This window comes from Pelophylax lessonae, assembly GCF_965119305.1.
Source record: "Pelophylax lessonae genome assembly, chromosome: 11".
NCBI classification, from domain to species: Eukaryota; Metazoa; Chordata; class Amphibia; order Anura; family Ranidae; genus Pelophylax; species Pelophylax lessonae.
Genome location: NC_138778.1, coordinates 140,869,192 through 140,881,101, shown reverse-complemented (window position 1 = coordinate 140,881,101; position 11,910 = coordinate 140,869,192). Strand labels below are relative to the sequence as shown.

General features: G+C 47.3%; 1 pseudogene across 1 annotated transcript; it reads right to left on the bottom strand.

The window, feature by feature from the left end:
* Window positions 1–1,365: 1,365 nt before the first annotated feature.
* On the bottom strand, window positions 1,366–11,343 carry LOC309566923 (annotated as a pseudogene). Its single transcript has 2 exons — window positions 11,293–11,343; window positions 1,366–1,860 (listed from the first exon to the last, which is right to left on the bottom strand). The product of its transcript is annotated as an uncharacterized misc_RNA (transcript).
* Between the last annotated feature and the right edge of the window lie 567 nt (window positions 11,344–11,910).

Below are 11,910 nucleotides of genomic sequence, written 5' to 3'. Positions count from 1 at the left end.
GTGTGTTCAGGGTGATGAGCTGTGTTGCTTTTACGCCAAACATAATGTTTTGCATTGTTGCCAAAAAGTTCGATTTTGGTTTCATCTGACCAGAGCACCTTCTTCCACATGTTTGGTGTGTCTCCCAGGTGGCTTGTGGCAAACTTTAAACTACACTTTTTATGAATATCTTTAATAAATGGCTTTCTTCTTGCCACTCTCTTGGACTGATTGTTGTCCTATGGACAGAGTCTCCCACCTCAGCTGTAGATCTCTGCAGTTCATCCAGAGTGATCATGGGCCTCTTGGCTGCATCTCTGATCAGTCTTCTCCTTGTATGAGCTGAAAGTTTAGAGAACTGCCAGGTCTTCGTAGATTTACAGTGGTCTGATACTCCTTCCATTTCAATATTATCGCTTGCACAGTGCTCCTTGGGATGTTTAAAGCTTGGAAAATCTTTTTGTATCCAAATCCGGCTTTAAACTTCTCCACAACAGTATCTCGGACCTGCCTGGTGTGTTCCTTGTTCTTCATGATGCTCTCTGCGCTTTAAACGGACCTCTGAGACTATCACAGTGCAGGTGCATTTTTACGGAGACTTGATTACACACAGGTGGATTCTATTTATGTTTGAAGCCTGAAATGTGGCAAAAGGTCGCAAAGTTCAAGGGGGCCGAATACTTTCGCAAGGCACTGTATGTAGCACCCTACAAGGTAGGTGCTAGGTAAAAGTATAGTAGGCCTTGACTGCCTAACAGCTGTGTCTGCTGAGAGGGGAGTCTCCCCACTGGCTCCATGAGAAGATTCTCACTAGACAGTGGAGGAAACCCAATCAGAAACACACTCAGTCCTGTATCTACCCCAGTAGGTAGATTCTGCCGCAGAGGATTCTGGGAGTCGGTATAAGTCCTGAAGGAATGCATGATGCAGCGTCTTTTGCGGGAAGCAGAGTCCCGGGAGGGAGAGTACGGCTGTCTCTCCTCCTGTCAAAGGAAGCGGGTGTCTCAGGTGGCTGCTTGAGATCCAGAGAGTGCTGAGCTGTGGAGGGGATACAGTTTGCAGAGAACCAATGGAGAGAGAGAAGGGTCCAGTTCCAGGAAAGCCTACAAAGGTCGTGAGTACTGTGGACTGCCCCTGGGGGGTCTGCCTAGCGTCAGAGGGGACCACTTCAGAGAAGGTTCTAGGGATCCAGGAGTCAGCTAGCTGTTAAATGGGGTGCCTGGTCAGAGGACCCTGAAGTATTAGAGGGGGTACCTGCAGTTTGGGCCCTGAAGAGTCAGTGTACAGTGTGAAGTGTACAAAGTTAAGAGTTGCTCAGCACAAGTATTTACAAGGAGCTACCTTAGCCAGTGCAAGGCTGGAGGGAGCTGTTCAGTGACTTTTGAGCTAGTGCTCTCCTTTTTCGGTGCAGCAGATGACAGAGGCCCTTTGTGGTACGGAGGACACGCAGGTGCTGATTTCCTCAGGCAATTCAACATCACCTTCCTGCCTGTGGGCTTTGCTTTCCTCACTTCTTCTGTACGGCTTGATGTGGTCGACATTGATCTTATTCTTAAGTTAAGTGTAACCCCGTCAGAATTTGCCAGTTTCACCACCTTGCCACACACCTCCTTAATAATGTAAGGACCAGAGAAGTCCGGCTCTATCCTTCCTCCTTTTCTACAATGCTTCCTCATATTGTAAAGAAGGACCTCATTGCCAACACTGTACACTACATCCTTTGTGTTTCTTCAACACCTTCTTAGCATGCATCATCTTCTGTTTTTCTTGTGATTTTTCAATGTTTTCCTCCGTTGTTTCCTTCATCTCCTCCATGGATGTTTTCTTCTCATTTAAAAAGGAAACATAAGTCTCCTCCTCTGGAAGAATTATGTTCCAAAGCTGTGAAAAAAAGAGAGTTTTTTTTTTTTGAAAATCTTTTTTATTATTGCAACACACAAACCAACAAACAAAAAATAAAACAACAAGGTGCAAGGGGTCACCCACAAGCACAAGATGACATTATACAAAGTAAAAGGTCACCCACGCAGGGGTACATAACATGAAATGCAATTGGCATCAAGCAGGTGAAAACACTCAGTAAGGCACATATTTGTACATTAAAGAGCGGATCATAAATACTGGCAGGGAGGCAGACAGAAAAACTATCGGGAGGCAGTAGCGGCCGAAACCCCCACCATGGCCAGCACCTCAGAGGTGGAGTCCGAGAGCCAACGGGCCCATACCCTGTCATGTTTCTTGGGGCACCCCCTATGCTGATAGGTGTCTCGATAAAGTGGGATCACTGAGTCCACCAGCGTCCTCCACCGCTGGAACGATGGGGGAGACTGCTGTTTCCAGTGTAAGACAATATTCTTCCGAGCATAAAAGAAAAGGAGACCCATCAAGGTGCGGTCCGCCACCCTAGGGAGCAGATCGTCAAGAAGGCCCAATAGCGCCACCGCAGGCGTGGGATCAAAAGAGGTCCCCAGCACTGCGTTGGCTACCTCAAACACTCTTAGCCAGCAGGGTACAGTAGTTGGGCAGGCCCAGAAGATATGCATGAAATCACCCGGGGAGTGGCCACAGCGCCAACAGTCCGGGGAATGGGAGATGCTCATCTTGTGCAACCGATAAGGAGTGAGAAGTCCTGTGGACAATTCTGTATTGGATCATCCTATCCCTGAGTGAGACCAGGATCCTGAAGGGGGTGTCCCAAATCTGCAACCAGTCCTCCGCATCCAAGTCCGGAACATCCCGGGCCCACCGAGAGTGGAGGCCCGAGAGCCCTGGAGAAAAGACCCGGAGGAGATGGATGTACAGCACCGAGGCGGCACGCTCGGAGCAATCGAACCGGAGAACCCTTTCCAGGTCCGACTGCACCACCTGCGCCACTCCTCGCGGAAACTGAGCTCTGAAGGCGTGGGACAACTGCAAATACCTGAAAAGGTGGGAGGGGGGCACGCCTCTAGAGGCAATCAATTGGTCAAATGCGGGAAGGGTGAGATCCGAGGACAGATCCAATATTCGTTTTACGCCATATTTCGTCCAGCCTGCTGGATCAGGGAGGGAAAATAGGTGAGGCAATGTGGGATTGATCCAGAGGGGCTGCTGGGGGGAGACGGCGGTGTCCGGGTACGACTCTAGAGCCAGGCCCTGCCGCCAGGCTCGGAGTGTCTTGCGCATGGAGGAAGTCAACTGATAAGGGGCCCTAGGGCCCCTAAACAAAAGGTGAGAAAGCGCCTCCATAGACCCAAGAACCGCCGCCTCCACCACCACCGCCGAGTTAGAGGCATCTGGAGTCAGCCACCACGCCACCGTGACCAACTGGCAGGACAAAAAATATTTATGGCAGTCCGGAAAGGCCAAGCCCCCCTGTGAAAGGGGGCGCATCAGCATGGAAAATTTAATTCGGGGGGGGGGGGCGGGAGCCCCACAAAAATGAGGAAAAGAGTGTATTCAGATTTGTGAAAAACACCTTGGGAATCCATTGAGGGGAATGGCGAAATAAATACGTAAGTTTAGGAAGAAGTTTCATTTTAATCAGATTAATACGCCCTAACAAGGAAAGGGGAAGATTCTCCCACGCCTTCAGCCTGGTCCTAATCTCCCTCACCACCGGGTCCAGATTAAGGGAAATAAAATCAGAAGGTTGTCTAGATACCCGCACCCCCAGATACACAAAGCTGTCCACCCATTGCAAGGACAAATCCGCTGGGGCACTACTTTTGGTCCCATCATCTATGGCTAGTAGTAGGGACTTGGACCAATTGACCCACAGGCCCGTCACCCGAGAAAAGCCGTCCAGGATGAGGAGAGCCCCCTGTAGGGAGGGCCCCGCATCCTGGAGGAATAGCAGGAGGTCATCCGCGTACAGTGCCACCCTCTCCTCCAGCCATGCCACCCGCAACCCCCGGACCTCCGGGGAGATCCGGAGCGCCTCGGCCAGCGGCTCCATGGCAATAGCAAACAGGGCTGGAGAGAGAGGGCACCCCTGCCGCGTGCCTCGGGACAACCAGAACCGGGCAGACAGCCTGCCGCCAAGGTGGATGGCGGCCTCCGGGGACTTGTAGATGGTTTGCAACCAGGAGATAAAGAGAAGGGGAAAGCCCATCCTGCGGAGCACCTCCCACAAGAAGAGCCACTCGACAGAATCAAATGCCTTTTCAATGTCCAAAGAGGCGACAACCCTGGCCCGAGCATTAGAGTGGGGAGCCTGTAGATTTGTGTACAGCCTGCGGAGGTTAATATCGGTAGACCTGCGGGCCATGAAACCCGTTTGGTCCTGGTCAACAACGGAGGGGAGGATAGGGCGAAGCCTGGAGGCAAGAATTTTTGGTAAAATTTTTGGTCATTATTAAGCAAGGCTGTGGGCCTATAAGAGGCACATAATTTGGGGTCCTTGGGTGGTTTATGGATCAAAATGATGTGAGCCTCGGCCATAGACTGCGGGAGGGAGCCCATCGCAAGGCAGTCATTGTACAAGGCGGCCAAAAGGGGGGCCAGGATCCCCGAGTGGGTTTTATAAAATTCAATGGGTAGCCCGTCAGGGCCAGGGGCCTTACCACCCGGGATAGACTGAATTACAACCCGAAACTCCTCCTCCGTAACCGGCCGGACCATGTCGGAGCGCTCCGAATCCAACAGCCACCCCAACGCCACCGGGTCCAGGAGCCGACACAAGTCCCCCGGGCGGAAATCAGGGGGGAGAGTAGTAGAATACAACTTAGAGTAAAACTCCTGAAAGGCCCCCAAGATCTCCTCCGGGGAGGTGAGGACCCCCCCCCCCCCGCAAGGGAGGTGAGGAAGTCTTGTAGGTCGTGGAGAAGCAGGAGAATCTGTCATCCTGGCCCGGAACTTGTCCAGATCATGGCGGATGAGGCTAATGTCTGTTGCCATGTAATCCATCTTCACCGTGAGGGCATCTTTGCAGGCTTTAATGGCCTCCAGGATGTCGGAGGGAGACGGATCCGCCGAGCCACCGGTGTCCGCCGAGTGCCGGTGGACATCGTGGGAGAAGCAGGCCGCGGCACCAAGATGGCCGCCGCGGGACCTCGAGGAGAGGAAGAGCTGGATTTCTTCCCGGATCGCAGCTTTTTCGGGGTGGCAGCGGAGGAGCCCGCGGGGTACCGTACCGACGTCTGGAACCCAGGGTGTTAGGTAAGGGGTGCCGAGAGGAGATTTAAGCATGCTGGAACAGGTTCAGGATAGCGGTAGGAGCGGAGCTCAGGCACAGTGCGACCGCTCAGCTTCACATCCCGACCACGCCCCCCAGAAAGTTTTTAATATGTATACAGAGACACCAAAATTGAGCATATTCTAAGTGCTTTGCTCAGTCAGAAAACAGTCCAGGGGTTTTGGTTTTTGTTGTTTTATTTGAGAACTGGGATGGGAGAAGGGATGAGTGGGATACTCCAACTGGATAACTATGCACAATTGCTGGGACTTCTGGTTAACAATGGATGCGGCAAGGCTGCTGCTTCACCTTGCCACTATAGAATTAAATGAACTGCACTGTATTGTGAATCACTCTTTCGGGTTCTACACGGCACCCCCTTTGTCCCTATTCTTCAGGGTTCTACACGGCACCCCCTTTACTCTGACACTCTGTGTGAGCTGACCCCTTGATCCTCTGACTTCACTGGAGTGGTCCCCTTTCCTAGACAGACCTTTTGGCAAGTCCCCTGGTACTCACGGACACTGTTTTTCCCGAAAGACACTGTCAGCTTTACTTGATCTTCTGCAATGCAGCTCCACACCTGGTTCACTAGGCCGACTACCTATGATCACTTTCCTCATACAGCAGGAGAAGCGACAACCGTCAGCCTCCTCCTGGGACTCTGCTTCTAGGGTTACCAACTTTCTGAAATGGAAATAAGGAACGGGGGAGGGGGTGGGGCGGGGGCGTGGCGGGGGATGTTTTTTCCAGTGCAAAAAATAAGACAACATTTTAAGGAAGTGTAGTGCAAATATCTTTATATAATTATACTTCCATAACTTTTTATGGAAAACAATAACACATAAAAAACAGCTAATAAAGAAAATATAAAATATTGCACTCAAATACTGCATTCAAGCAATACAAACACCCGTATGTATGCACATGGAAAATATCACAGAAACAGATTAAAGCGGTTGTAAACTCTATAAAAAAAAAAATAAAAAAAAAAAACCTGCAAGACAAAGGCATAATGAGCTAGTATGCATCGCATACTAGCCCATTATGTGTAACTTACCTTAAAACGAAGCCCGACACGGACCCCCGGACATCGCTGCGGGCGCTGCCATGGTCCCTCGTCGTCTCTTCCGGGTTCGGCGGCTCCGGCGCGCTGATTGGCCAGAAGAGACGGCTCCGGCGCGATGATTGGCCGGAGCCGCGATGACGTCACTCCCGCGCATGCGCGCGGGAGTGATTTTTCCGGCAAGCTCCCGGCAACTTAATTGAAGGTCCCCCGGACCTTCAGAGCGCATGCGCCGCTCGCGCGAGCGGCTGCATGCACTGTAAATATCTCCTAAACCGTGCCGGTTTAGGAGATATTATTTGTACCTACAGGTAAGCCTTATTATAGGCTTACCTGTAGGTAAAAGTGTCAAAAAGCGGGATACTACCGCTTTAAGCACATTGTGCCGCTATTTTTTCCATGTGTACTTTTTTTGATTTCTTGCAGCAGCGAGTAGTTGTTTGTCCTGTAGAGCTGCACTGTAGAAGTCTGTACAAGACATCTCATAATTCAGAGCGATGATCAGCTCACTTTTTATTAGTCCAACTGAACATTTGTTTCGTACATCTGACCATTTATTTTTCATTGCCGAGAACACCTTCTCCACATACCCAGTGGAAGATGGGATGCTGAGGACAAAGGACACCACAGCAAGGATGTTTGGGAGATCAGCTGCCTGTAGAACTGCCATCCACTTCTCTGCTGTTCCCTTGGACACCCAGTCCTCATGCTCTTTGAGATGCTTTAGAATGTTGTTGGCAGTAATACACTCATCATAAAGCATATCCACGGAGATGTTTTGCCTTCTATCCAGGTGAAGCTGCTCAATGATCTTCTCCATGTCATCATAAGAGATACTCCCAGAGAGGGGCTGTAGATGGAAAAGCCAGTTGTCTTCTGAAAAATTGAACCATTTTTGTATGTACATAATGGCAGTGTTTAAGAAGGCTGCAAACTCCTGTCTGGCAACATCAGCATCAGGTGGAGAAAGGCGCTGAAGCTTTTGTTTAGTTAGGTAGCCATAGAACCCATCATCTCTTCTCTGAGATAGTTTTGTCAGAAAAGAGTGCATGATGGCATAGAGGTCAGCTGATGTGGTGTCATTCTTCTCCAGCTTTTTGACCACTTCTTCAAAGAGGGTCAGGATGTTGTTACAAAAGAGGAGATACACCTCCACAAGATCAGGCTTGTTGTCCTCAACGCCAGCAGCATCACATGTTAATTTCAGCAATGTTTGCAGGTGCCTTGGACAGTCAACACCCATGCTAATGAAATAGGACTTGAGAGCAGTCCAGCTCTGGAGCAGCGACTGATTGCAGGGTTGAGTGACAGCCATCTGGTCACCACATGGCGCATAACTTCACTCGACATCACAAAAGGCACAAAACTCCTTCAGGGACTCTCTCCTTTTTGCAGAGATGGAAAAGAAACTGTAGACCTTCAGAACTACATTTTCTTTGTCGACTGAGAGTTGATCCAGGGCATACTTTATGGTTTTATGTACAATATGCGCATGGCAGTTGCCTCTGAAGAGATCACTGTTCGAACTTTTTAATTTTGAGAATACTGAATTGTGGATTCCATAATTGACATTTGTATTATCTGCACTGAATGCAGACACATGATCCAAAGTCAGGCCCAGGTTTTCAAGAGAGCTCTGAATTGTAGTGACTATTCCCTCTGCAGATTCATCTGGATTTTCAACAAAATCTATCAACTTGTTCATGACCCCGCTCTCTGCAGTAAAAAACTGTACAGCCAAGGGAAGAAACATCTTGCGATTGCCCTTGTTTGGTGCATCAGTTTGAATAGAGAATGGAGGTGGATTCTCAGCACTTTTTAATTTGTTGATCACCTCCTGTACTGCCTTTGGGGCAAGGACTTCTGTGACGAGTGCCTCTGCTTTTGTTCTCCCACAGGACATCTTCTTGACAATATTAGAATCGCTCAGTGTTCGGTGACAGAGCTTAAGCCCACAGTCAGAACTGTTGTAGCTCAAATTGTGGTTCACTGTATGATATACATGTGCTAGCTCAGCAGCAGTGACCTAAAGAAAGAGATATACCATTTGTAAGCCTATGCTTTGTGACGAAATAATAAAAATAAAAAATAGATAAAGAAAATAGATTTTAAAGTGTCAAAAACAAATTTCAAGTGTCATTTGAATAAACTTTGCTAATCTTTGAACCCCCTTTTTTAAACCTTGAGCTATCTAAATCTATAATTATTTCCCTCCTCCAGGCCAGGGTACCATATTAAGAAACCCATCAGGATTCAGAAATGATTGACACATTATGAGGGAGTGGGACAGGAACACAAGGGGGAACACTGGGTAGATGTACAGTATATGGATGGAATGTTAGACTAAACTTGTACTATCTCTTTTAATATTCCTATCAACTATATTTGAGTTTTAAAAATTCACATAATTACATAGTCTACCATATCAGCCTCTGGAGATGTCTGACGGACAAGGAACCTCAACATTGTTCCCTCTGTCCCTGCAGCCTCTCGCTCCTCTTGTGATTATCTCCTGATGCGTGCTGCTTAATATCACACACTCCGCCGTGACAAACAGAAAAAACGTGACGGCATATGGTACAATTGGCCTTGTATTCATTGTCCCTCACGCATTCCAGCCACGGGTAGTCATTTTCCCATTCAATTCTGTATTTTTGTGCTCTTTTCTTTTTTGCTGGCTGCTCGGAGGTAGTCATTTTTAAAATTCTCGCTGTTGTCACTTGTTGTCATCGACAGTGTTGCCAACTTTCTGATAAGGAACGGGGTGGGGAATGTTTTAAGGAAGTGTATTGCAAATATCTTTATATAATTATACTTCCATAACTTTTTCTTTGCTTTCCTTACCATTTTATCTGCTACTCCCCCCCCCCCCCCTTTTTTTCCTCTCCTTCTGCTCTCCTTCCCCTTTTCTTTGCTCTCCTTCTGTTTTCTTTGCACTTTCCCTTTTTTTTGCTCTCCTTTTGTTTTCTTTGCTCTCCTTCTGTTTTCTTTGCTCGCCTTCCCCTTTTTATTGCTATCCTTCCCTTTTCTCTGCTCTTATTCCCCTTTTCTTTGCTCTCCTATCCCTTTTCTCTGCTCCTCTTCCCCATTTTTTGCTCTCCTTCTCTTTTCTCTGCTCTCATTTCCCTTTTCTTTGCTCTCCTTCCCCTTTTCTCTTTGCTCTCCTTCCCCTTTTCTCTTTGCTCTCCTTCCCCTTTTCTCTTTGCTCTCCTTCCCCTTTTCTCTTTGCTCTCCTTCCCCTTTTCTCTTTGCTCTCCTTCCCCTTTTCTCTTTGCTCTCCTTCCCCTTTTCTCTTTGCTCTCCTTCCCCTTTTCTCTTTGCTCTCCTTCTCCTTTTCTCTTTGCTCTCCTTTCCCTTTTCTCTTTGCTCTCCTTCCCCTTTTCTCTCCTTCCCCTTTTCTCTTTGCTCTCCTTCCCCTTTTCTCTTTGCTCTCCTTCTCCTTTTCTCTTTGCTCTCCTTTCCCTTTTCTCTTTGCTCTCCTTTCCCTTTTCTCTTTGCTCTGCTTTCCCTTTTCTCTTTGCTCTCCTTTCTCTTTTCTCTTTGCTCTCCTTCCCCTTTTCTCTTTGCTCTCCTTTCTCTTTGCTCTCCTTCCCCTTTTCTCTTTGCTCTCCTTCCCCTTTTCTCTTTGCTCTCCTTCCCCTTTTCTCTTTGCTCTCCTCCCCCTTTTCTCTTTGCTCTACTTCCCCTTTTCTCTTTGCTCTCATTCCCCTTTTCTCTGCTCTCCTTCCCCTTTTTTTTGCTCTCCTTCCCCTTTTCTCTTTGCTCTCCTTCCCCTTTTCTCTTTGCTCTCCTTCCCCTTTTCTCTTTGCTCTCCTTCCCCTTTTCTCTGCTCTCCTTCCCCTTTTCTTTGCTCCTTCTGCTGTCCTTCCATTTTCTTTGCTCTCTTATCCCTTTTCTCTGCTCCTCTTCCCCTTTTTTAAATCTCCTTCCCTTTTCTCTGCTCTCCTTCCCTTTGCTCTCCTCCCTCTGTTCCTCTTCCCCATTTTTCTGCTCTCCGTCCCATTTTGTTGTCTCTTATTCCCATTTTATTTGCTCTCCTGATGGGATGCTCTCCTTCCTCTTATCTGCTGCTTTGCCTAATATCCTTTTTTTTTGCTCAACCTTCCCCTTTCCTCTGCTCTTCTCCCCTTTTCTCTCTTCTGCTTACTTTTTTTTCTCTTGTGCTCTGCTCGCTTTCTTGCAGCAGCAGCTAGTTCTCTTTCTTCTTTGTTTTCTTTCTTCTTCTTCTTGGTACCGCGGGCGCCGGGCGGGGAATGCAGGGAGGGGTTATGTTGTGACGTCACGACATCATCGGCGCGGCTTTGCGGAATTGGTCAGAAGGCGGAGGGGAGGGGACGCACAGTCACTACATGATGAAAGTGACAAACACCAATAAGGTACCACGGAATACGGAACAACGTGCGTTCCGTATCAGTTTGATACGGAACAGCACTTGTCTGTTTAAAATACGGGACGATTCCGTATTTTACAGAACGGTTGGCATCCTTATCTGCTTCCCACCAAAGACGCCCTGTCATATGTCCCTACCCCACTGGGACTCCCATAAAAGCTAATGTGTCACTGGCTTTTCTCCACTGTCCAACAAGCTCCCTTATTGGATGCAGTGGGGACACTCCCTCAGACCCAGGGAATTACACCTGGGAACATGCAACAGGCAACCTAATAGATCAGGCTCCCCTGATAAGAGAAGGAGCATAAGATGCTTTTACCTAGCACCTACCTAGGGGGGTGCTACAAAAGTATGATTGAAATGTTGTAAAGATAAATAAAAAGTACCTTTTTTTGTACAGTCATACAGCTATTAACGGAAAACAGAACTGATAATTTTCAAGATACAATGTTTATGAATAACAATATATATTTTGATTAGTTCCATGTACACACTATCATTAACTATGGTTATGGCAGAAAACTTGATCAGATAATAGTTAACCAACAAATAACATTGTTATAATTTTGGACAGTTATGTGCCACTTATGTTGAATAAAGCAAGCAGAACGAGGCGAGATCTGTATATAATAAAAAATCATTACATATACTATATGCAAATATTTAACTGTAGGTGATACAGAAAAAACAGCAACAACTCACCTACAGTTCAACAGGAACCTTGGTGAGGAAAACTGCTTCCCTCCTGTACATCAAAAGAAACCGTGAAAATTTGATCGTGGTTTGGACCTTCGATCTTATGGAAAATAATGTTGCATCCAAATACACGTCCCAATTATTTTGTTTGTCATTCACCAATTTATGATAGCTCTACAATGAATAAAATGAAAAACAAGATAAACACATTTACAACGCTCTTGTAAGTAATGCAGAATTTATAGTTCTCAGCATACAACAATAGAAACAAGTGCACTGCAAAAACAACATGAGGAGATGCCGATTTCTGCAGTGCTGCGCTTTCAATTGCATGTGCAATAGCCTCCCAATTCTTTCATACGAGAAAGCATTGAGTTTCCAGAGATGTTCAGATTTGATTATCTCAGCCAAGGAGACGGTGCATGGATGGGTCCACCCGCGAGGAGACACTAATAGCTGGAAAAAGGTGAGTAACAAGTAAGCAGAAGTGGCCTGTAACCTAAAATGTTTCTTTAACACTTTAACACTATAGTGTCAGGAAGAGGTTTGTATTCCTGACAATGTAGTGTTTCTTTAAGTGAACCTGTGGAGCAAAGTTCTACTAAAAGAAGAAATAAACACAAA